The following is a 25,320-nucleotide window of genomic DNA, read 5'->3' as shown; positions in this document are numbered from 1 at the left end:
AGAAAGACAAACACACACACACCAGGGCCAGTTTTCCCATAAACCAATTAACTTACCAGTATGTTTTGGAGTGCGTGAGGGAGTCATATCACACATATGGAGAAAAACCATGTAACCCAGAGAAAACATGCAAACCCCACACACACAGGACGGCAGGAATTGAACCTAGGACCCCAGTGCTGCAAGATAGCAATGATAACCACTTCGCCACCATTAGAAATGGATGGATATCTTAGTTATCTTTCTAGTTCACAGGTTTGAATGCATAATTTAATTTTGAAAGCCACTGAGACATCAGGTACTACTGTTGTATTTAGGAAAAATAAACAAAACAAAAAGCATACTAACAACTGTGCCATCCTACTCCTTAGTCAATACATTGTATTATTTATAAACAGTTAACATTGTTAGCAAAATATTTTGAATTATATTTTACCCTATTTTTTCTTTAATTCTGTATTTAACTTATTATATGATAGTCAGATTTAATGTATATTTGAACAATGAAAATATATTTTTACAAGATGCAGGAGAAAGTGCAACAACTTATTACAGTGCTAAATTTAATATTATTGATTACTAATAGTTTATGCTAACACCTAACTTTCTAAATTAGATGTATTTTAAACAGTGAACTAAGTGTAACATAACATTCAGAAATACAATCGAGAATAGTTTTGTGGTGTTTGTCTAGATGAAACGTTTCTAAAATGTATAACGTAACAAAATTAAAGATGAAAATCTTTAATCTTTCCACTTGTAATGTCATTAGAAAGTACAAGTTTCTGCTTTGTCTAAGGATGGTATCAAAAAGTAATCTAAGTGGTGAGAAAGCTGTGCTTAATGATAATTAAGGGACTTAAAAGTAAAAAGAGATGCTTCATATTGCTTGATTAATTTTAAAAACTAAGTTATAAATGCAGACACGATTGGTGCCATTAAGGGCTCCAGGCAGCACAACGTTCGTTCTGTACTGCTGAGCTCCGTGCCTCCTCCCTCTCTCGGTGCCGCGCCGGGTCTAAATATCTAAACATATGTATCTATATAGCAGGTAGTATCACTGTATTCCGCTTTTTTTTAAACACGGAAAAACAGATTCACAACGCGACGCTGTGTCACTGTGTAAAAAAAAAACGTTTGAACACCCTATATTGTAATGAGCTGCTGATCTAAGAATAGGAGTTCCTGCTGTCAGAGGGGGTGGAAAGTCCCCGCGGTCATTTAATTAGTATTACAATTCGCAATGATTCCCTTGCAAAGATATGGACATAAGAATATTCGTGCGTGGTCAAAAAATGGCATTAAGCACTTAAAATTAATATGGTTAATAATAGTAAACTGTAACATGCTGTAACAAGATCAGCTAAACTGGGAAGAAAATGCTTTCAGAGAAAATGTTTCAGGTGTGAAGAACATAGATCTCCAATGCAATTTCAACCAAACCTGTTCCCACACACCCTGCCCCCACTGCCATTAGAATATACACAAAGCACTGAAATTTTTCGAGCTAATGATCAGGTGACCCGAGAGAGAGCGAGAGAAACACCAAGGGGTGCGGAACCAGGGAACTATTTACATGGAAAACGGGCGATCTCCCCAGACTGTCCGCCCGCTTCACTGTTACCTGGACACCTCTTTATTTAGAACTCACTAACACTAATTTTTAGTTTAGAAGGATTCAAGCGGGATTTTAGATGAAAGGCAGCGACCTTAATCAAGCCCAAATCATAACTGAACCCATTCAGAGCCTACATTACATTTTAGCATTTCATTCTGAGCAGAAGACCCTCACACCTGAAGAAGGGTTGCGTTTTCTCTCTTCTCTTTTAAGCATGTGTACAATGTTGTAATACAATTTAAAATAATTAAAAGTTTAAACAGTATCAACTAAACTCCATTTATATAAGTATTGAGTGGTATAAGATAAATACATCTTTTTAGTATAGATTACACTTTTCTAAAATGTATTTAAAAAATAAAAACGATTACAATCTAATCTTTCCACGTTTGATCCCAAAATCCCAAGAAAATAAATCTAAACCGGGAGAAAGCTATGCTGAAAGTTTATTAAGATACTTAGAAGACAAAGATAACAATTTATGTTGCATTTGTCTGATTGTGAATCAAAAAATACATTTAATTAAACATGCGTTTGCGATTTAAATCAAAATGCGATTTAAATCAATATAAATGTTTATATTGTAATGCATACTGTACAGCCTCCATTTCTCTATAAAAATTTAAAAGATAGTTTGCGCAGCCTAAGAGGGGGGGTCTGGTCTCAGTGACAGCTGACAATCCTCCATACACTCAAGTGAAAAAATAATAATGCCAATGTAAATGTCGTATTTACAATTTGTTGATAATAGAAATGTTAAGTTCTCTAAAGCTTTGTGGTAGTTTACCCAAGCAGCAAAAGATCAGCTACACTGGGAAGATGAGACACCGAAGATATGATTAATAACCTTTTAAATCTGACGGGAGATCTAAAGGGATCCCCCCACACACACACACACACACACACGATAGAAGCAAGAAGGAATTTCTTTAGATACGCGATTCCATATTATATTCGCAGAAAAGCTTAAAACTACCACTTTTTATACACGTTATTTCACATGTTAGTTAAAGACTTCGATGCTTAAAATGTTTAGGGAGAAATGGAATACTGGTGTGTATTTTTTCTTTAAAGTACCGAGATCAGCCATATACTGTAATACTGTATGTTTATGTTCCAAAATTAATATCGTTTATGGCTTTCACATTCGTTATCCTCCTATTCTTTTTATGCTCAGCTACTTAGATTTCCCTTCAGTGGTAAAATTCCATATAAATATTCAATACTAAAATGGGCACAGTAAAGACATTTAAATCTTTCTACGACCGACCAATGCACCACGAGTGCCCCTGTCAGTCAACCAATCACGTACCACGGTATCGCGCGTCACGATGCGCAATGACGTAGCCAATTACCCCCGGTACGTGTCTGTGCCGCGCACTTTGAATGGCTGCATCTGAATGATATATTTTTGGTTATTCAGTTTATTTAATGATTATTTAAAAATCCTAGTAAATTATTATTATAATTTAATTTTAATCTAAAGCATGTTCTTAAAAACAAAAATCATACATGTTCTTGTAATATTTCTTATGCTTTTTGTGTTTGTTTATTATGCAATTTATTATGCCAGTTGGCATTTTCTGGAAAGCTGAGGAAGCACTTGCCAAATTAACCCAACCCTGTACCAACAGCACTCACCCAATTGTGCACTTTTACTTCTGGAATCATGGTTACCGTTGGCTAGTGACATCTGAATCAGTGACAATAAATTGTATTTTGTAATATGTGTAAAGTTGGGGAAACTGCAGCAAGTGTTCAAAGTGTAATAAATCAATGTATGCATAAATGAACAAATCATTTGTCCATACACCTATTAGTAAAAAAAGATTACTGGTGAAGTTAGCATATTGAATAATTCATGGATTCATAGTGGTATGAAAAGCAATTATCCAGGGGTGGTACAATAACTGCTGTAGAAATATATTTTTAATTTTATTGATTACAGGTACTGTACAGTATATCTTCAAATGATGGTAATTGAAGGAGTTAATATAACTTCAGCATCTTAATCTCGTGAAAGAACAGCAGCAGAAGGGTTACAGTTCCCTTTTCCACATCTATTGGCAAAAAAGGGTAATTTTCTGGCAGTATGCATATTGTTATTGGCCACTGCACCTTGATTTTTCCTGAGAGACAAAGACGTTGCCAGTGCCGATATAAACCAAATGTTTCATTGTGGACACAACAGCAAAGAAAAATACAAAGCTGAAACATGTACTCTGATGAATATTGCAATGATGGGTAAAATATATTAAAAAATCTTTCAGTACTAGAACACCCAAAGACCTGTCAAGAATGATGTAAAATATTATATATATATAATTTTTTAACTGTACATATAATGAAAAAAGCAAGTGCAATAAATGTCTAATAAGATAATTAAATTATTTAAAGATAAAATTTATGCTTGACTGTTCTGTAATCAAACAATATTCTGCAATATCCTACAACATCCTGTTCTGAATGTGTTTTGGTGTAGAAAAAAACATATTCACTTAGTTTATGTACAGGACTAAACAATTGTTTTCACAGGAAAACTCGCAATCAGTGTTGTTGATAACATTTTTCACACTTAAATTTAAATTAAAACATTTTTGACAAAAAGTTGATTTCTAAGAAAGCAAAGTTAGATATTCACTCATCTTAGCCCTTTCTAAAGAGATGAATATGGATTTGTTCAACATAAAGACCTGCAGTTTGTGCTCTATGTTGTGAGAGTATCATTTGTCACACATCAAGTGTTCACTGACATTTTCAGACAAAACATGATGAACACTTCAAACATAATCTGCTAGATTGGTGAATAGATGCACAAGTGAAATGGTGGAAAATATTAACAAACAACAGACATCAGCGTTAAAATATGTAAAAGTATTTAGTTTTGCACATGATAAGTGCCTAGATACAAAGAGTGTACCACAAGTACCAATTCTTGTGTGATAACGTGACTCTGTGATACTGTGATAGAATTTGAGAAAAAATATGCTGCCTAAAACCCATGCACGGCACAACTTCAGGGGGAGATATAGCTAAGGCATTTATTAATCATTTTAAAAAAGAGAAATTGACATCAAGAAAATATTTTCTTTGACAACTTATGGTGCTCCTGCTGTGGTTGGAAAACAGTAAGGATTTGTAAAGATCATTGTTGATCACACTGTCTACCCCAGGGTAAATTTCCATTGTACCCATTCATTCATTCATTTTCTTTGCGTCATTATTTTGAATTATGAGCTTAATAATGTGATAACTACAGTGGTGGAAATGTAGTGAATGCTTTTGTTGTACGATCTGCCCTGATGTGCTGGCAGTTTCAAACTCTGCTTCAGAAGATGGACAGTGCATACTTAAAGCATAAAACTAAGGAGAAGTTCAAGTAGGTAGCTGTGTCAGCATGCATAGGATGCAAAAGAACAAGGAAAGGTTTTTCCATGCCGAAAAGAAAAGAGACACAACATTTCGGCTGTGGAGCCTTCTTCAGGTGTGAGGGAGGGCAGAAAACTCTCCAGTTGATAAAGCATGGAAGAACAAAAGCTGTGAATGGAGAGGAGCAGGAGAGAAGCAATATCAACACTCAGATAGTGTGAAGCCAAGAGAGGTGAGGTCAAAACCTGCAAATGAATAGAGAGGATTAGAAGGAATCTTTTTTACAGGAATCCTTTTTACAGCAGAGTCCCCTTCACTATACTGGGGCATTAAAACCCACACAGACCACAGAGTGAGTGCCCCTACTGGCCCCACTAACACCTCTTCCAGCAGCAACCTAAATTTTCTGTCATTTAGAGAAGGAGGAGGGAGTGATCCTAGTTTCAGGATAATTTTGGTTTAGGATATCTTCCTGCAATAGGAGTTCCTAAACCCCTCTTTGAGAATACAGGTGGAGAGATCAATATGATTGTGACCGTTAGAGGTGAATTGGAATCAGTTTGGAAAGATCTTTGATCCTCGCGGTCCTGACATGTTCCCTGAAGTGATCTCCCAGTGTCCTTCCAGTTTCACCAATGTAGATAGCTGGGAATTTTTTCCCAGGTTGCTGGAAATACAAGATGTCATCTGAGTGGTCCAGAATTGTCAGAGGTACCTTGAATGTGCATGGTATTGGATATATATTTACAGGTGATGCATAAAGCTATGATAAAGTAACAAGTCTTTGATTAGAGATTAGAGAACTCTGCAAGAAAAAGCAAGGGTAGGTATCACACTAAATGGTAAGATATAATAATAATAATTAGGATAACGACCAGAGTCCCTTATCATAAAATGGGATTCTAACCATTACCAATTCTGATTACTGTAAGTTTTTACTAGAACCTATTAGTCCTACTGTACCAATATAGAAAAGCACATATTAAATTTGGGAAATTTGGTTTCAAAAGTCCTCATATCAACGATGCCCATACTGTTTTCCTCTACAGTATGATAATCTATAATAATAATTAATAATTGCTTTCACTTATATAGCGCTTTTCTGGACACTCCACTCAAAGCGCTTTACAGGTAATGGGGACTCCCCTCCACCACCACCAATGTGTAGCATCCACTTGGATGATGCAACGGCAGCCATAGTGCGCCAGAACGCTCACCACACATCAGCTATTAGTGGGGAGGAGAGCAGAGTAATGAAGTAATGAAGTCAATTCATAGATGGGGATTATTAGGAGGCCATGATCAGTAAGGGCCAATGGGAAATTTTGGCCAGGACACCGGGGTTACACCCCTACTCTTTTCGAGAAACGCCCTGGGATTTTTAATGACCACAGAGAGTCAGGACTTCGGTTTTATGTCTCATCCGAAGGACGGCGCCTGTTTACAGTATAATGTCCCCGTCACTATACTGGGGCATTAGGACCCACAGGCACAGGAGGTCTCACATCCAGGTACTGACCAGGCTCACACTTGCTTAGCTTCAGTGGGTTGCCAGTTGTGAGTTGCAGGGTGATATGGCTGCTGGCATATGCATATTAATGTATTAATCTTGGATAATATGATAATTTAATATGAATAATTCCTTACACTTATATAGCACTTTTTTGGGCACTCCACTCAAAGTGCTTTTGGGTATAGTGGGGACTCCCCTCCACCACCAATGTGCAGCATCCACCTGGATGATGGAATGGTTGCCATAGTGCGCGAGAATACTCACCACACATCAGCTATCAGTGGGGAGGAGAATAGAGTGAAGAAGCCAATTTATAGAAGGGGATTTTTAGGAGGCCATGACTGGTAAAGGCTAATGGGAAATGTGGCCAGCATGCCGGGGTAACACCTCCTACTTTTTTCGAGAAATGCCCTGGGATTTTTAATGACCACAGTCAGTCAGGTTTTACGTCTCATCCAAAGGACGGCACCTTTTTACAGCAGAGCATCACTATACTGGGCATTAAAACCCACACAGACCACAGAGTGAGTGCCCCTACTGGCCCCACTAACACCTCTTCCAGCAGCAACCTAAATTTTTCCCAGGAGATCTCCCATCCAGGTACTGGCCAGGCTCACACCTGCTTGAGTGAGTTACCAATTACATGGGAAAAACAAATGCATGAAATAACTCTTGGTACAGATGCAGCCATTCAAAACAAGCGGTGATACCGCATTATTTTGCGGTGCGCTTGACACAGTGTACCACGAGTTACCGTAAATTCTCGTATAGTACCTCATAGTACCACGTGGTACCGCAAGTAAAATAATAGTATCCGGAATTTCCGCAAGGTGGAGCTAATAAAGCTCAACCTCTCATGTTTGAGCTGTCGGCATCAAAGTCTTTAACGAAGATATTACTAATAGTATTAATAATGAATGACCTTGGACAAGCTGTAAACTCAAAGTATTGCCCTGGTCCACATTCTTTTTTTCATTGACCGTCATTGTAAAAGTAACACCACAGCATTTCGCAATCACGCATTTGTTTCCAATCATGCAAAGTACAGTAATTTTGGAGAATCTCCGATTCACCATGCCTTTCACATTCTCATAAAAGAGATTGATTTAGGAACATAAACATATTACTGTATGCAAACTGTACTGTATACAGTATGTATATGTATATTTAATGTCTTTACTGTGCTCATTTAAGTATTGAATATTTATATGGAATTTTACCACTGAAGGGAAATCTTAGTAGCTGGGCATAAAAAGAATAGGAGCATACTGTAACGCGTGTGAAGGCCATAAACAATATTAATTTTGGAACATAAACAGACAGTATATGGCTGGTCTCGGTACTTTAAAGAAAACATACACATCAGTATTCCATTTCTCCCTAAACATTTTAAGCATCGAAGTCTTTAACTAACGTGATACCGGAGTCAACAAGCATAGTTTTAGAATTTGATTAAAAGGGAATATAATATGGAATCGCGTACCTAAAGAAATGAATAACGATATAATTATATTCATGTACCGCAACACAAGAATAGTACATGCTGTACATTGTCTGTTGATAATGTTTCTGTAGAGCTTTTTCAGCACTCTGCATGTGACCTTACCGGTGGCGCTGTGGGTTAGGTTCCTGATTCCCACGTCACATGGTCTGTGATCAAATCCCGCTGGAGCCATGAATTTTTTTAACAACTTTTGTTTTGAAAAAATGAAACGTTTCCCTGAGTCAGAGATTAAATAAAACCTCACTCGCACCAAACAAATTTATATTTCTAAATATCACAACATGTTCGAATTTAAGTCATTTTAATAACAATGAATAGTCACCTAGGCGTTACAATATAAACATTTATATTGGTTTAAATCGCGTTTTGATTTAAATCGCAAACGCATGTTTAAATATATGTGTTTTTTGATTCACATTAAGACAAATGCAACATAAATTGATATCTTTGTCTTCTAAGTATCTTAATAAACTTTCAGCATAGCTTTCTCCCCGTTTAGATTTATTTTTCTTGGGATCTTGGGATCAAACGTGGAAAGATTAGATTGCAATCGTTTTTATTTTTTAAATACATTTTAGAAAAGTGTAATCTATACTAAAAAGCTGTACACCACCTGCTATAAAGATACATATTGTAATACTTTCGGGTTCAGATAGGACAGACACAAGAACTCAGACTTGCGGAGTTAAAGCAAGTTAAAGCCTTGATTTTATATATCACCTTTAAAAGTGGCATCTCAAAGCAAAGTAAATACCCAACACTGATTGTACCCATCTGTCATGCTAATAAAGCACCTTGAATTGAATTGAGCGAGAGAGCCAGGACAGACAGGCAAATAAGATACACTCCACAGACATTCACAACAGCGACATATCATAAAACTTTTGCACATATAGTTAAGTTATTCAGGTGGGTAGCTGCGTCAGCATGCGTAGGCTGCAAAGGAACAAGTAATAGGTTTATTCCATGCTGAAAAAAAGAAGAAAGAGAACACAACGTTTCGGCCGTGGAGCCTTCTTCAGGTGTGAGAGAGACAGGGCAGTAGGCAAAGGTAAAGTAGCGGGAGAACAAAGGTTGGGAGGGAGGAGGAGTGAGAGGCGGGAGCAGGGGACAGAAAGAGAGGCCAATCAAGAGGTGTGAAGTCAGAATGGGTGCAGAGAGGTGTGAAATGAAACTTCCAATGAATGGAGAAAATTTAAAAGAACAGTAGTCTGTCGTTAAGGGAAGGGAGAAGGTGTGATCCTAGCTGCAGAATAATTTTAGTTTCGGTGGTCGGCCGACCACCTAATCTGCGTAACCTCCTTGTTCACAGCTCCCTTGACCGCCCTCAACAACCATCCACACCAGGCACTTTCCCTTGCAACAGAGCTCGCTGTATCACCTGCAAATACACAGCCACCACCACACTCATTCAAGGCCCCTCAGGACAATTCCGGATCACCCAGACAGCATCTTGTACCTCCAGCAACCTTATTTACTGTATCTCTTGCAGTAAATGCCCAGCCATCTACATTGGAGAAACAGGAAGGAGACTCGGAGACCGTTTCAGAGAACACGTCAGGGCTGTAAAGATTAAAGATCTCTCCAAGCCCATTGTTTCTCATTTCACCTCTGACGGCCACGACCACTCTAATCTCTCCGTCTGTGTTCTCAAAGACGGTTTTCCAAACCCATACATCAGAAAGACCACCGAAACTAAAATTATTCTGCAGCTAGGATCACACCTTCTCCCTTCCCTTAACGACAGACTACTGTTCTTTTAAATTTTCTCCATTCATTGGAAGTTTCATTTCACACCTCTCTGCACCCATTCTGACTTCACACCTCTTGATTGGCCTCTCTTTCTGTCCCCTGCTCCCGCCTCTCACTCCTCCTCCCTCCCAACCTTTGTTCTCCCGCTACTTTACCTTTGCCTACTGCCCTGTCTCTCTCACACCTGAAGAAGGCTCCACGGCCGAAACGTTGTGTTCTCTTTCTTCTTTTTTTCAGCATGGAATAAACCTATTACTTGTTCCTTTGTAGTTAAGTTATTACTTGGTTTTCAAAGTGCAATGAAATACAATATTGTTGTTGTTGCTGTAATTGTTGTTTTTATCCTTTAAATCGTTTTGAGAAGCCACCTTTAAAGGCGATATATAAAAGCGCTGATTCTTATGGAATGTGTTCCGCCGGGGATTCAAAAAAAAATTTTTTTTTTTAATTGCATATCTAAGGAAATAGCAGTATAACCTTGTTCATGCACAAACAGTGGCATGTTACATTATTAATTTGGGTGTCTCCTCTTGCCAGAAAGCTCTAAATTGCATTTTGAGTGCAGTTTTTGACTTTTTTTAAATTTCAACCCATAAATAAAGCTGATACTGTTTAGACTTTGAATTATTTTAAACTGTATTACAGCAGCACAATGGACAATGCAACGTAAATTGCAAAAATGCACTTGGAATCTGTCCAAGCCCTACTCTGTTAGGCATTTTCTTTTACTGTAACGGACACAAAAACTCCCTTGCTTTTAACAGAGCGTTTCATAATTTCCAACTACGAAAATTATTTAAACTGCGACACTTATCATTCAACCAGAGCTCGAAATATCACAAGGATCCTCAAGAGCCCAGCAAAGACTGTATTAAAAGTATACTAGTGACAAACTAGTATACTTTAGATCTTTTTTTCTGAACCGGGGAAAATTTGATCATGTTTCTCTATAACAATAATAAAAAACATTATTTTACATATCACCTTTATGTGATATCACCTTAAGGACAGCACATACAAGGGTTAATTGCACAATGGACCGCACAAAGAAATTTAAAATAGTCTTCTTTAGGTGTGAGGGCAGGAGTGAATCGCAGAAGGCATAATCAGCAAATTAGGAAAACAAAGAACAGGACAGGTGAGACGTTTATCCAGAGAGCGAGTGATCAGAAAAAGGAACAGCTGTTACGCCCAGGTTTTACGCTCTCTCTCTGCTGAATGAGTAACAGCATTTTATTAAAAATGCATTCGCGTTTGTCTGGGTATTTACTTTGTAATCTGTGGTTTACATCTACTGTATTGCTTTGAGATGCCACTTTTAAAGGTGATATGTAAAATAAAGTTTTTTATTATTGTTATAGAGAAGCATGATCAGATTTTCCCTGGTTCAGAAAAAAGACGATTAAAATCTGTAATCTTTCCACTTGTATGTCATCGGAAAATACAAGAAGTTTCTGCTTTGTGTAAGGATGGTATCAAAAAGTAATCGAAGTGGTGAGAAAGCTGTGCTCCTCAAAGCGCTTTACAGGATAAAAACAATATCAACAATAGTGTTAGGCTGGGCAAACGATTTTTTTATAGAAATACAAAATGAGATATAATGATGTGTTCCGGCTAAGACATTAACAAGTACAACCCCCCTCTCTGCGGGAGTGCTGGCTGTGACGAATTAAACCGGTTTCACAGGCATTTTCAAAGTAGAAGGGGGCGAGATTTCCAGCGAAAGACACCTCCCCCCTCCAAAACCAAGGAAGTACAGTACTTACTAGTTAAGAAAGCTAGGCTCCTCAATGAAATCACTTTAACATGCTAATACGTTGGTGTAACAGCCGGGCGTGGCAAGCTTCTAATGTCAACTTGATTCGATTGGAAGACAATGAACATATTCTAGTCCTAAATGAATTTATAGCAAACATGGTTTACATAAAATACATTTTTCCAAGAAAGTTTATAATAATACGATCTATAGTTGAAGTCTGAGCCTAAATAAAAAGAAAAGACATTTTCAGAGAGCAATTACGCTATGTTTAATTGCTTCTTTTAATTGTGGCAAGCTTCTAATGTCAACTCGACTCGATTGGAAGACAATGAACATATTCCAGCCCTAAATGAATTAATAGCAAACATGGTTTACATAAAAGACATTTTTCCAAGAAAGTTTATAATAATACGATCTATAGTTGAAATCTGAGCCTAAATAAAAAGAAAAAACATTTTCAGAGAGCAATTACGCTGTGTTTATGTAGAATAAGTGATTAGGTTTATGAGCAATCTAATTACTTATTCGTTTAAAACGCTATATAAAATAAAGTTTATTATTAATTTGCTGGACAGAGCGGTGAACATTATTATGCATAAGACAAAGATAACGATCCTGATCAGTTTAGAAATCTGTGTACGCTGTAAGGTTTTTACTTCTTAAACTTTTAAAATACACGTTTTGAATAGAAAAAAATCCTCTTCCTGGTACAATATGTATAGCAAACCAGCACGTCTTTTTTCTCCAATCAGAGGGGTGTCAGATGGTGTCAGCCAATCACCATTCTGAAGCCCTACCATAATCTCTGGTATGGGGAGACCCCAGAATTCTGATGATAGATACTAGATGATAGTACTAGATGATAGATTAAGATGATAGATACTTTTATTGATCCCGTGAGGGAAATAAAGTAAATCAATTTCATTTTAGGAAATTATTAAACGCTCGGTTAAAAGCAAAGGAGATTGTCTGTGTAGTGGCAATGCTTGTTAATAAGACAGAATTAAGTGTTGCTGTGCTTTCCCAAATGAGGCCTCATCTCTCCCTTCATCTCTGTGGTGCAGCCACAGAGAAGCTATTCATGCAGGCTGATTTAAAGATGTTTTCTTTTGATGGGACAGCTCCCAAAGGGGGATGCACTTAGCTAAGCCTGGCTATCATGATCAATGGTCATCCATTGACACCTATCTGTCTAGGGAGTGCCAGATGGACATCTGGACTGCATTCCTAAGTGTCAGGAGTAAATGACTCATATCTCACCTTGATCAACCAATCAGGGACTGGTAGGGCCGAGTAACCCACGTGGGACTCTGATGCCCAATTCTAAAGGGAATTCTAAAGGAGAATTCCAGGGCAGGACAGCCCAGGAGCAGAAGGCTCCCAAGGGCAGGACATTCTCGCAGCATGCCTCCTGACCATCCTGAGACTCACGGAACGGCCAGTGTGTCCGAGTGCCAGAACTTTGCTTGGTTCTAAGAGTCTAGAGCGGAGGTTGCCAGAGAGTAACCAGAGGATCCACCAGAGGTTAGCACCAGCAGCAAGCCTCGTGAACAGGTCGGAACTGTGGACAGCTGAATCACTATTCAGAACTAGCGCTTCATCAGGAACGAACCGGTCCTCTTCCTGACCTGCTGGGATCCACAGTCATCTTTTCTCCTGTGCACAAACTTTGCTAGTTAAAGCCAACACTAACTAGCCGGTCAGTGAGCATCAGCAGCGCACCGTCACAAGCCGCACAGCACAGCCTGGCACGGAGCCAGAGAGCGCGGATTGGACAGCAACAAGCCTGCAGCTGATTCTTTGTGCCTGCAGGAGATCTGAATCCCCAGAGATTGGATGAGTATTCAACTTCACTGCATTACAGCTCGAGAATTCAATTGTTATCCCAACCAGTTGATATCAATTTAATTCCTAAGAGTTATGTACTTGTTTTGAGTATCTAATGTAGAAGTTATAACCAAGTTCATTTACGAAACGGTCTAAATGAATGATATACTAAACGTATGTCCTCTTGATATGTGTAACACTTCGTAACTGATTGAATATATATCTTTTGTATTCTGATAACCCTCTCGATAAGATCTGTTAGGTTTATATGCATATTCTATGTATTAATAAATGTATCCTCGTGTATTAGTACCTGTGTGTGTGCGTTGTTTGAGTTATATCGCATGGTTGGATTCTAAAGCCATCAAAAGAATCAATTTTGTGATTTACTGCTACAATTAATAATTGTCCCAGTAAATGCCCAAACCCTACAGAACTGGTGCCTTCAGAGAGCACTACATCTGTTATAGTGGGCATAAAAACAAGAGTTCGCTGGCATTATATCCTAGAAAACACAGACCGGCGCCAGACCGGGAGAATGCCCGCAGCGTAAAAGAAAATGCCTGATGAACTAGGGATTGGACAGTTTCCAAGTGCTTGTACAATCGATGGAAATGTTCAAATAAATGTGCAAAAGAAATAAACAAAATAATCATTTATTTCTTTATCATATTGGCTAGCTAATGTCCTCTCTTTGCTAGTTAGTGGCTGTGTTTCTGCATTGGGTAGCAACGGGTGACTGTTCTCAGGCGGAAGATGTAAACAGCTTAATTTTCGTGTTAAATAATTTTTTTAAATTAAAATGCATTCTATACAGCAATCACATATTTGGGTACCGTTTCATAAAACGTTCATGCTTAAAATGTTTAGGGAGAAATGGAAGACTGGTGTGTATTTTTTCTTTAAACTACCAAGACCAGCAATAAACAGTACAGTTTACGTACATACAGTAATGTTTATGTTCCTAAATTAATATCGTTTATGACCTTCAGATGCGTTATGCTCCTCTTCTTTTTATGCTCAGCTACTAAAATTTCCCTTTAGTGGTAAAATTCCATATAAATATTCAAAACTAAGCAGATTAAAATGTGCACAGTAAAGATATTAAATGATTAAATCTTATCACTACCAACCAATGCACCACGAGTGCCCCTGTCGGTCATTTTGGCCAGCCAATCACTTACCGCGGTGCCCCGTGGTGGCTTGTGGGTAGTTAACCGTACCGCGGGTTTGTACCGCGCATTTTGAATGGCTGCATCTGTATGTCATGCCCTCCACAGCCGGAGGGCGCTCCTGCTCTGTCCTGTTCCTAGTTTCCCTGTGCTTTCCTTGTACTTCTGGTGTGTCTTGTGTCTGGAGCTTTATATTTCTGGGTCTCTCCTTCCTCCTCGCTCGGCATGGGGATTGGTTGTCGAGAGGCTCGCCTCACCAGGTTGCCCCACGTCCGCTACCTGAGGGCTTACTTCTCACCCCGACTCCACCCGATATCTTGAGCACGGACGAACCCTCTCATTCGCTCCATTCCTACCTCTACGCATAGGGTCCTACTGCCTCGCCGGTCTCTCTCCACAGCTAGCCCCCAGCTTCCGTGACACTATATACATTCTGGTGCATAACAGATTCAATTTCAAGCTTTATTGTCCCATTTGTCCCATTTTAGATTATTGTCAATGACCAGTCCCAAGTACTTATAGTCATCGACAATTTCAACAGGCTGACCATCAATTATAGTGGGTTGAGGGGGTGTGGTATTTTTCCTAAAATCAATAACCAGTTCCTTTGTTTTTGAAACATTTAACTTTAGGGAGGACTCGTTGCACCAGTTAGTAAAATCATTAAGGATAGGCCCATGATGGTATTCTGTGTTCTTTAATAAACTGACCAGAGCTGTGTCATCAGCAAAGTTAATGAGGTGTCTATCTGTATGTTTGCTTAGGCAATCATTGGTGTACAAAATGTACAGCAGAGGGGACAAGACACAGCCCTGTGGTGATCCAGTTGACTTACTGTATAGCGAATGTCAGATAAGCACTTCCCCAATTTGGCCTGTTGAGACCTGTTAGTTAGGAACAAGCAACAATGGTTGTATTGTGTTGAAAGCAGAGGAGAAGTCAGCAAATAAAATCTTTACAAAGGTCCCTGGTTGGTCCAGACGTTGACAGACCAGATTTAACAATATTGCATCATCTACTCCTCTCCTTTCCCTGTATGCAAACTGCAGGGGGTCATTTGAGTGCTTGCGTGATCTTTGTGATGTGTTTCTTCACTATTCTCGCAGGAGTTTTCATTGGGAGAGATGTGAGGGCTATGGGCCTGTAGCTGTTAAGGCCACTAGGCTTGGTAGTTTTAGGAATAGAAATAATGATAGATTTCTTCCACAGAGAGGGAATGATCTGTGAGTTTAAGTACATCTGGAAGAGAAAACTAAAAATATTACAAAGCTGATCTGCACAAGATTGTAGGACCCTACCACACACATTATCTGGACCTGCACTTTTCCTAATATTGATTTTCCTAAAAAGTCTACGTACCTCTGCTGTGTCAATATTAAAGAAAACCTCTCCAGATACAGGGTGAATAGTACTATGAGCTGAGGTGGTTGTAGATTTCAACTCAAAGTGGGTAAAAAAAACATTCAGATCATTGGCCAGCTGTTGCCTATCCATAACATTTAACAAAGGTATGGTGCAGCCACTATGCTTCTGAGGGATATTGGCCATGCTTTTAATGCCCTGCCATGCCATCTTGGTGTCACCTGTTATCATGGTGTTCTCTATTTTTACCCTGTACTGATCATTAGCTTTCCTGATCTCCCTTTTCACCTCTCTTTGCACTTCCTTCCTAAGCTGGGTGTCCTCTTGAGAAAAAGCTTGTTTCTTTTTTAGAACATGATTAAGGCTTTTCTGTTATTGGGAAAAGCCTTAAAGCTTTTGGTAGGGATGATAGAGTCGACGCAGAAAGAAATATAATCTGATACCACAACAGAAAGTTTGTGAATGTCCTCTGATGTATTTTTAAACATGTCCCATTTCGTGCAGTCAAAGCAATCCCAAAGCCATTCGGTGCTCTCCGAGTCCCAGGCTTTTACTGTTCTTGTCTCCGGTTTGATCCTCTTGAACAGCGGCTGGTAGATCGGCCTGAGAAGCACAGTGTTGTGGTCGGAATTGCCCAGTAGAGGTCTTGTGAGGGACGAGTAGGCATTAGGGACTGTCCCATAACAACGATCGGTTATTTTATTCAACCGCGTGGGGCAGGTCACGTATTGGTAATACGTTGAAAGACTGCTTTTTAGTGTGCAGCTGTTAAAGTCTCCTAAAATAAATTTAGGAGCATCTGGGGATATAGCGTCCAGTTTCTGGGTAGCGTCGAAAATTATATTGGAAGCCTTTACCGCCTTCGCTTTAGAGTGGATATAGACAAGAGTAATAAAAAGCTGCGGAAATTCTCGAGGGATATAGAAGGGGCACAGAGAAACACTGAGCAGTTCGATGTCAGGCGTGCACACACTCTCATGGAAAGTGATGTTCTGACACCAGCGGTTGTTTATCATCAAGCAGATCCTTCCGCCGTGATGTTTACCTGTGCTTTCAGGATCTCTGTCCAGCCAGTGTGGAGAAAACCCCTCGGGCTTCACAACATCATCCTCCATGGTCTCGTCCAGCCAAGTTTCCGTAAAAGCTAGAATGCAAGCATCCTGAAACTCATGCAGGAATCGCACGCTGGCATGCAGTTCGTCTAGGTTGCTCCTCAGTGAGCACACATTCGACAGAAGACGGTGGGCAGTGGGAGTTTATTCCTCCTCCGCCGGAGCCTCTGTCGCAGTCCTCCCCTCCTGCCGCTTGTGCTTAGTTTTCTGATTAAAGTTTGTATTTTTTGTAGAACACAGAATGTCTTGCGGAAGTTTGGCAAACAATATGTCTTTGGGTTGGAAATCTGTGGAACTTAAAGTTAAAAGGAATCCTCTGCTATATTTCAAGCCACAATGCCAGCATCACGCGCGCCCCAGCCATGTACAGGTAGAGCCAGGTAATCCGTAGAAAACTGCACCAGCAAAGCAAGTACCTTGATGAGTTTCATCATATCGCTCCCGATCATCCAGAACATGAACGGTTGTCGGTGAGAAAAGATGTACCTAACAAAACATAGAAACATGAAAATAAAATAAAAATAAGAAAAAAAAGTATAACATAAAAAGTTCAAACTAATAAAATGATAAAAAGTCAGGAAAAGGAGGAGAGGACAAAGACATGCCGCCGGTCTCTACAGAGCAGCGCCCAGTATAGATATAGTAACAGATAGACTAAAGTTTAGGATAATTATAAAGATTAAACTTCTGTATACAAAGAGTTGTTGGAGAATTGAAGAAGCTACCCAGCCATGTTGCTGAAGATGATATTCTGGCTTCTTTCAATATATGGCTGGATAAGACCATTGTATCAAGTCAATTCTAACTACCAAACAGTCTACACTGGTCATATGTCCTCTACCTACAGTATTTGTAACCTTGCTTATGTTCTCATGGCAAAATTCTGTACAAAGAATTTTAAGTTGCATTATTACAGGTGGTGATTAGCCCCACATGGCATGCTGTTGGCTTCCTCTTTTCCTGGCAATGGAATAATGACATGACCTCCAATTGGAATATAAGTGCAGACACTCTTGGAGCTGTAGCTGTCAGCTTTTCATCCCTAGAAATATCAAGATGGACACAATTTATGATGTCCTGTTTGGGTTAGGAAGCCAGGACATCCTGTTGATCCGAGACTAATCTCAGCATCATTCCTAAGAAGCTGACTCAGAAGAGTTTAGTAGTGGCAGAATCTTATTTTCAGTTCAAGGCAAGAGAAAGTTTCTTATTACTATCTTTCTGAACACTTCTCACCTTTACTGCCAGAGATTTATTGTGACAATGAAACTAGAACCCTCTCTACTTATTGTGGACACCTATCACACATTAAGGCACATACGTTAGGATGCAATTAAAACATTGCATTCAGAAACATTTTCTTGTTCTATCATTGCAGAAATTGGGGTTTGTAAATATTTGATTACTATAGAAAAGAATACGGTTACATTCTGTTACATATTTCTGTACTTACATTTGCTGTATATACACAGTACTGTGAATAATTATTTCTTGCCAATGCATGTCTGATTGGTTTTGTTAATTTTCCATTACTTGAAGAGTATTTTTAATATGAAAGGTTGTAAGAATAAAAACTTTTTAAACAACTAAAATTAGTTTATCATTACAGTAGATGTTATTATGTGTAATTTTTCCTGACAAACATTTCTGTGAAGTTCCATAGAAAAGTGTAATAGAAACAGTGTGTTACTAATTAGGTACTGTAATAAGGAAAACAAAACATTAGTGATAATTTATGACTGATGGCTAAGCTTCAAACTGATATATTTTGCCATGCTAAATTCCTATATCCAGAAACGATCCCTTAAAGCAGCCTGGGATGGGTGAAGTTGAGAGTGAGTTGTTTTCCACAAGTTTCCACAAATCTTTACCTGATGGGTTCTGGACAAGTATGCAACACTAATTTGTTCTCTCAGCACACTTCCTTAAATTAGCTTAGAATATTTTCAAAAGCCATTGCTTGGAATACTAAATTAACAAGAGGATAAAGAGGTAAAGAAAACATTTTCCATTCTACAGTAATTGTGTTTTTAATCTTATTGATCCTGCATTGTTACAGGGATAAGGTCAATCATGTAATGTATAAGTCAGTCAATCAATGAAAGTCTTGGATAGAAATAATATAAAAGCACAGATAGGATAAGTGAAGCCTATTTCTTGCCCAAGAATAGGCTTTACAACAATAATAACATAATTAAGCATAATATGAACAATGGGACGTGCAACAAGAAAGTGAAATGAAAATGTGTGTTATATTAAATTCTCAAAACATTTAAGTTGTATTTCTTTTAATTTAAACAAATATATACATTTATGAGTACTATATATTGTAAGTTAGTGTAGGTATATGTATCTGCATACATAATTGCTGTGTGTGGTGATTACCTTTCTGGGCTGATAGAGGGACATGGAAAAATTAGGACAGATATGTTCTCATTAGCCAATCAGGTAATACATTATTGAGCCGGATAGAGTGTACCATGTTCAGGTTCTGCCTGGGGCTTTAAGAAGAACAACACCAGGACTTTGAGTTATATGTTTATTATTTTCAGATAATAATTTGGTAACAGAGATTATTTATTGTAATAAATCTTTTTCTTTAAAAAGACATGTTGGTAGGTTAATTGGCTTCTGGGAAAATTGGTCCTAGTGTGAGTGTGTGAATCTTTGTGTCTGTATTTTCGTGTGCTATGCACCCCATCGAGGGCGTATCTTGCCCTGCATGTGTTGTTGCCGGGATAGGCTTTGGCTCTCCTGTGACCCTGTATTGGATAAAGCAGTCAGAATATTGATAGATAGATAAATAGATACTTTATTGATCCCGTGAGGGAAATTGATAGAACATATGTAGCATCTTACTACATACATTGAAGGATCTGAGCCTCCTCAAGAAGTAAAGTCGGCTCTGTCCCTTCTTATAGATGGCCTCGATGTTCTTAGACCATTCCAGTCTATCGTCGATGTGCACTCCCAGGTACTTGTACGAGTCCACTATCTCCACGCCACTCCCATGGATGTAGACAGGAGTAGGTTTGACCTTTTTCCTCCTGAAATCTACCACCAGTTCCTTTGTCTTTGTTACATTCAGTTCCAAGTGGTTCTCCCCACACCACTCCACAACGCTGCTGACGAGTCCTCTGTACTCCTCCTCCTGCCCACCCTTGATGCATCCCACAATTGCAGAGTCATCTGAGAACTTCTGCAGGTGGCATGACTTTGAGTTGTACTTAAAGTCCGAAGTATAGAGGGTGAAGAGGAATGGAGAAAGAACCATCCCCTGAGGAGCCCCTGTGTTACTCACTACCTGTTCAGACACACAGTTCTGAAGTCTCACAGACTGTGGTCTGCCTGTCAGGTAGTCAGTGATCCACGAGGTCATGGAGGCATCGACTTGCATCTCCTCCAGCTTCCTCCTTAGAAGTAAGGGCTGGATGGTATTGAAGGCACTGGAGAAGTCGAAAAACATGATCCTTACGGTGTTGCCAGCCCTGTCCAGATGTGAATAGGCCCTTTGCAGCATGTAGATGATCACATCCTCCACACCAACATTGGGCTGGTAGGCGAACTGTAGGGTGTCCAGTGATGAGCTAACCAGGGGTCTTAGGTGGGATAAGACCAGCCTCTCCAGTGTCTTCATGACGTGAGAAGTCAGTGCAACTGGTCTGTAGTCGTTGAGGACAGAGGGGCGCCCTTTCTTTGGTACCGGGACCAGGCATGATGTCTTCCAGAGAACAGGGAATCTTTCCAAGCGCAGGCTCAGGTTGAACAGCTGCTGGAGCACTCCGCTCAACTGATCAGCACAGGTCCTCAGAACTCTGGGACAGATGTTGTCTGGTCCTGTGGCCTTACCCTGGTGCAGCCTCTTCAGCTCCTTCTTCACCTGGTCAGCCGTGACGGTCAGCCTGGCCTGGGGGATGGTGCTCATAGCGCTGTCAGTGCTGCAGGTGTTAATGGAGGTGTTGGAGAATGGCAGCTGTGGGGGATGGGGGGTGAGTAGCTGTTGGGTGTCGTAGCTGTAGGCGGCCATGATTGTGGGGGGATGGAGGAGGTGTTGGGCAGTTGCAGCTGTGAAGGGTTAGGGAGCGTGTGGCTATGGGGGGATGGGTGTTGAGCCACAGAGGTCCCTGAATCAAACCTCTTAAAAAACCGGTTCAACTCGTTGGCCATCTCCAGGTTCCCCTCCGTTGCACCCCCAGCCTGTTTGAAGCCAGTGATCTCTCTCATGCTGCTCCATACATCTCTCACCCTATTCCTTTGCAGCTTGTCCTCTACCTTCCTCCTGTAGGCATCCTTGCTCTCTCTTAATGATAGATGGATACATCTATTCCATTTTTAAATAAAAACATACATGCATAAGATGGAAAATATCTCATTGATTCCAATAATCTTATTGATACTAGAGGATATTAATGTTTTATTGTCAGTTTGAGCTGACAAAAAATATCATGAGTTGCTGTTTCAGAAAAACAGGAAGTGCAACAAGCCTGGAAAGTGATTTGACAATTGACAAGAACTAAAAGGATTCTCCATGGGTAAGGAACAAGAAGAAGGCTCCACAACCGAAACATTGTGTTTAATTTCTTCTCTTTTCAGTATGTAATAAACCTATTACTTGTTCCTTTGCAGCCTACGCATACTGATGCAGCTACCCACCTGAACTACTTCTCCATGGTTATTTTCTGAACAACTAAAAAGGCAGCTACAGTAAGATTTGTAACATTTTTATAACCCACATATAGGTACCTCTGTTACCCACAGGTGTGTTTTTTTATATCGGATTACACTGATAATCTTCTCTGGAATGTATTCCTTATTCATGGCAATCAAATGTTTCATTAATACAATCTACACATTAGTCTATAAAAAGGATCTATTTGACACTAGGGGGTTGTCATTGCCTGACAGTGACAGTGACAGAGACAGTGTTTAAGGGATTGTAAAACTGGAATGTCTTTGGTGATTTTTTTAAAGGCATGACAAAGATGACTGAAAATATGATGTACATGATGCTATTTGTGAGGAACATGGCATTTGTGGAAGGGTACTTTTACACTTATCCACACTTTTTACACTTCTCAAGAAAAAAAGTATTGAATAATAACAAAACCAAGCAATGCATGTTTTACAGCACACTTATACTTGTTTGGAGTTTGCATTTTTTTAAAAACAATACAGTAAAGAAAAAAACTTCAGTTTTATAGTTTTTAAATTTATAATAATGTTTTCTCATAATAAAGTTTTCTTTATATTTGGAACTAAGTAGCCTTTGATTTTAAAAGAAAAACTATTTTTTAGAAAGGTCTCAATAAAGCTGATTGTCTCCTCATTGTGATGAATAGATACTGGCTGGAATTTCCACTTCAACTCTTCCATAGACCTCCTGCAGACCAGGGAGCCCTCTACTGGTTGGAGTGAGAAGTTGAAACTCTAAACCTCCTTAACCTGCTCCTGGAATGTTTTTCTTATCTAGTCAGCTGAGACTTGATAGAAAAGAGGAGTATTTTCACATTTATGAAACTAAGTGCTCTTTGGAATAGTACAAAAATTAATCTGCAACATATGTTGACTCCAAGTCATTTTTCTATAACCAAAAGAGGATGAATTTTAACCTCTCACTAAGCTGATTTTGTACAACACCAGCTGAATGAAAATGGAGCAATTACTATATTGAGGTCAGAAGGTAACAACCGTAATGCAACTGTCCATGTGGTGACAGCAAATTCATTTTATGTTATAGAAAGTGATCTGCATATTAGGTCTTTTTTTTCTTTTCCCGGAGGATCTGCTTATCAAGACAGTGTATAGAAAACCTTCCTGATGGTAGGCTTAAAAAAAGAAATCCAGATTAAATTTTAATTTCTTTCATTTTCTTTGAATTGAATTGAGAAGGTGGGCCTTAAATTGGAAATTTGTGTTATAATTTGTTCTGAGTTCACCATTTTGAAAAGATGAATGCTGTGGGCATCCTAAGAATTTCATCTGCAGTATGTAATTTCTTAAAATTCTAAACTCTCTATGTGGGAAATATTTTTTCTCCACTTGTCATATATTTATACTATTAATTACAAAACTTTAATGAAATTATTAAAATGATGAAAAAATATGCTATACGATACCAGATTTAGTTTACATTTGAAATTTGAACATTCTTAACTTCAACAGATTAATTGCACAATGCATCCACATGAAAATATAGAAATAAATTTTAAAATGTGATTTGGGTTTATAATTTCATTTTTAGGATAAGATAAATCAATATCACAAATCTAAGCCAAAATATTTAAGGATATGAAAAATATGGCAGCACAGTATAGATACATAATATTGCAAAAATATCAGTTGTATAGTTGTAAGTTTTAAAAATACCTATATATGTGTATTTGGGAACATAATATAGGGATTTTTATCAACATTTAAATTTTCCTGAGTTGTTTAGAAGTCAGTATTTCATTTCATGCATTGTGCTTGCTTGATGTGTGTTCCGAATGGCTGAAGAGCCTATCAATTTACTAAATCTTTTGGTGGTTTTCCTCAGATGAATGAACACAGGACAAAACAAAAACTATGCGTATGTGCATGTCTTTTTTGTAAATTAATGTAATATTTAAGATTTGTTTTTTGACAATGACATCAAATTCTATTTGATGTCCCTGCATATTTTTCAAGCCCAAGCAGTGACATTAGAGACTTTACACAAACATTGCACTTACTGTATTGCTCCTACCACATTGTCTACTATATGCATAGACAACATACTATATTTTAGTAGGAAAATACTTCAGTTATAATTCAGAGGAGTGGTTTTTGTATTTTATATGTAATACAAAGAATCTAAAAAAATGTACCTGTATATTAGAAAATCAGAATTATGCTCAATGAATTATTTGAATGTAAGTTGTCTTAATATCTTGTGGATGGATACAGTTAAATTGGAAAATACTATGTACATATTTAAAATCTGAAGTTGATTGTAGATTGATAGATTGAAGAGAATTAGAATCGATCAATTAGATTAATTAGATTGAATAATAGGCATAATGATCATTATTGAATTTAATCTATTAATTAGATTGAATAATAGGCAAAATAAAATCTTCTCAAAAGTAATAGCTTCCCTTTTCACACAACTAAGAAATACCAAAATGCTACAGTAGTACTTCACTAAAACTGGACAACAGAAATGATGAATAAACAAATACAAATATATCCAGAACAATTATTTTCATAACAAAGAATTAGAAATGAAACTTATACTCTACATGTCTTATATTTTTCTCAATGGCAGAAACAGACTTGTTAGGTCAAGTGTTTTGATTTAGTTTGGAAGAATGTACTGCAAACAAACAAAATATATAAAATTGTCTTATTTTTCACCTTAACTTTGAAAAGCCTGACTTTCTCATTTGTGAAATATACAACAGAGACTACATGGGTTTTAAAGGCTCCTTACACTGAGTCACCACAACAGCTTGTCGTAATAATAGATTGGTTCTGTTGTGTGCATTTCATGCATAATATTTTGAAATATATCCCCATTTCATTTGTTGGAAGATTTATGGAATCTGAATGGAAGGGCTCAGAACAGTATGAATTTGACACTACATAGAAGAGCTGTTGACAATACATTAATAGGTCGAGTATCATTTATTCACCATAGCTATAGCAACAGGGTCACTTAGTTAACCTGAAATAAATTGGGTTTTCAGAGGGAACCTGTGAAAGGGTCTACAGATATAATACTTTAGAGTAGCAGAGGAAACTGAATGTGCCATTAATTACCACTGAAGGACTACAGTTATGGGAAAATATTATGCTGGAACACCTTACAAAAATAGGCAATATATTTTGTGCTTCTGCTTTAGGATGTATGGATCAAACTGTACATTTATAATGGAAAAAATAGATCTGAATCAGGCCATTATTTATTACTTGTCTTAATAAGAAAACATCACAAAACCAAATTATAAAGTGACACATTTTTAGCACATCTACTGACATTTTCAGCTACATGGAATAGAGCTTTTGTCTGCTTCACATTTCCTTGGGTTTTATTCTGCACTTCGACATCTCTCTGTATGTCATTTGCATATTCTCCCAATGTTTTTGCAGTTTTTCCCCTGTTCCTCTAGTTTCTTCCCGGCCTCTAAGACATACAGGATAGGCTTAATTGCTGAACTAGGTTCAGTCTGTGTTCCCAATGAGGAAGGGAGCTGGATACCCAAATACATTCCTCTGTTAGGTCAAGAGTGCCCCTCTGCTGAATGCTTGGAATAATGTACAGGTTCAGATACATAGACAGTTTAAAATCTGTTATTTATGCAGTGCTGTCGTG

This window comes from Atractosteus spatula, chromosome 3 (genome assembly GCF_055471065.1).
Source record: "Atractosteus spatula isolate fAtrSpa1 chromosome 3, fAtrSpa1.hap1, whole genome shotgun sequence".
Lineage (NCBI taxonomy): Eukaryota > Metazoa > Chordata > Actinopteri > Semionotiformes > Lepisosteidae > Atractosteus > Atractosteus spatula.
The sequence above is the reverse complement of the archived record's forward strand: the minus strand, read 5'-3'. Positions refer to the sequence as shown.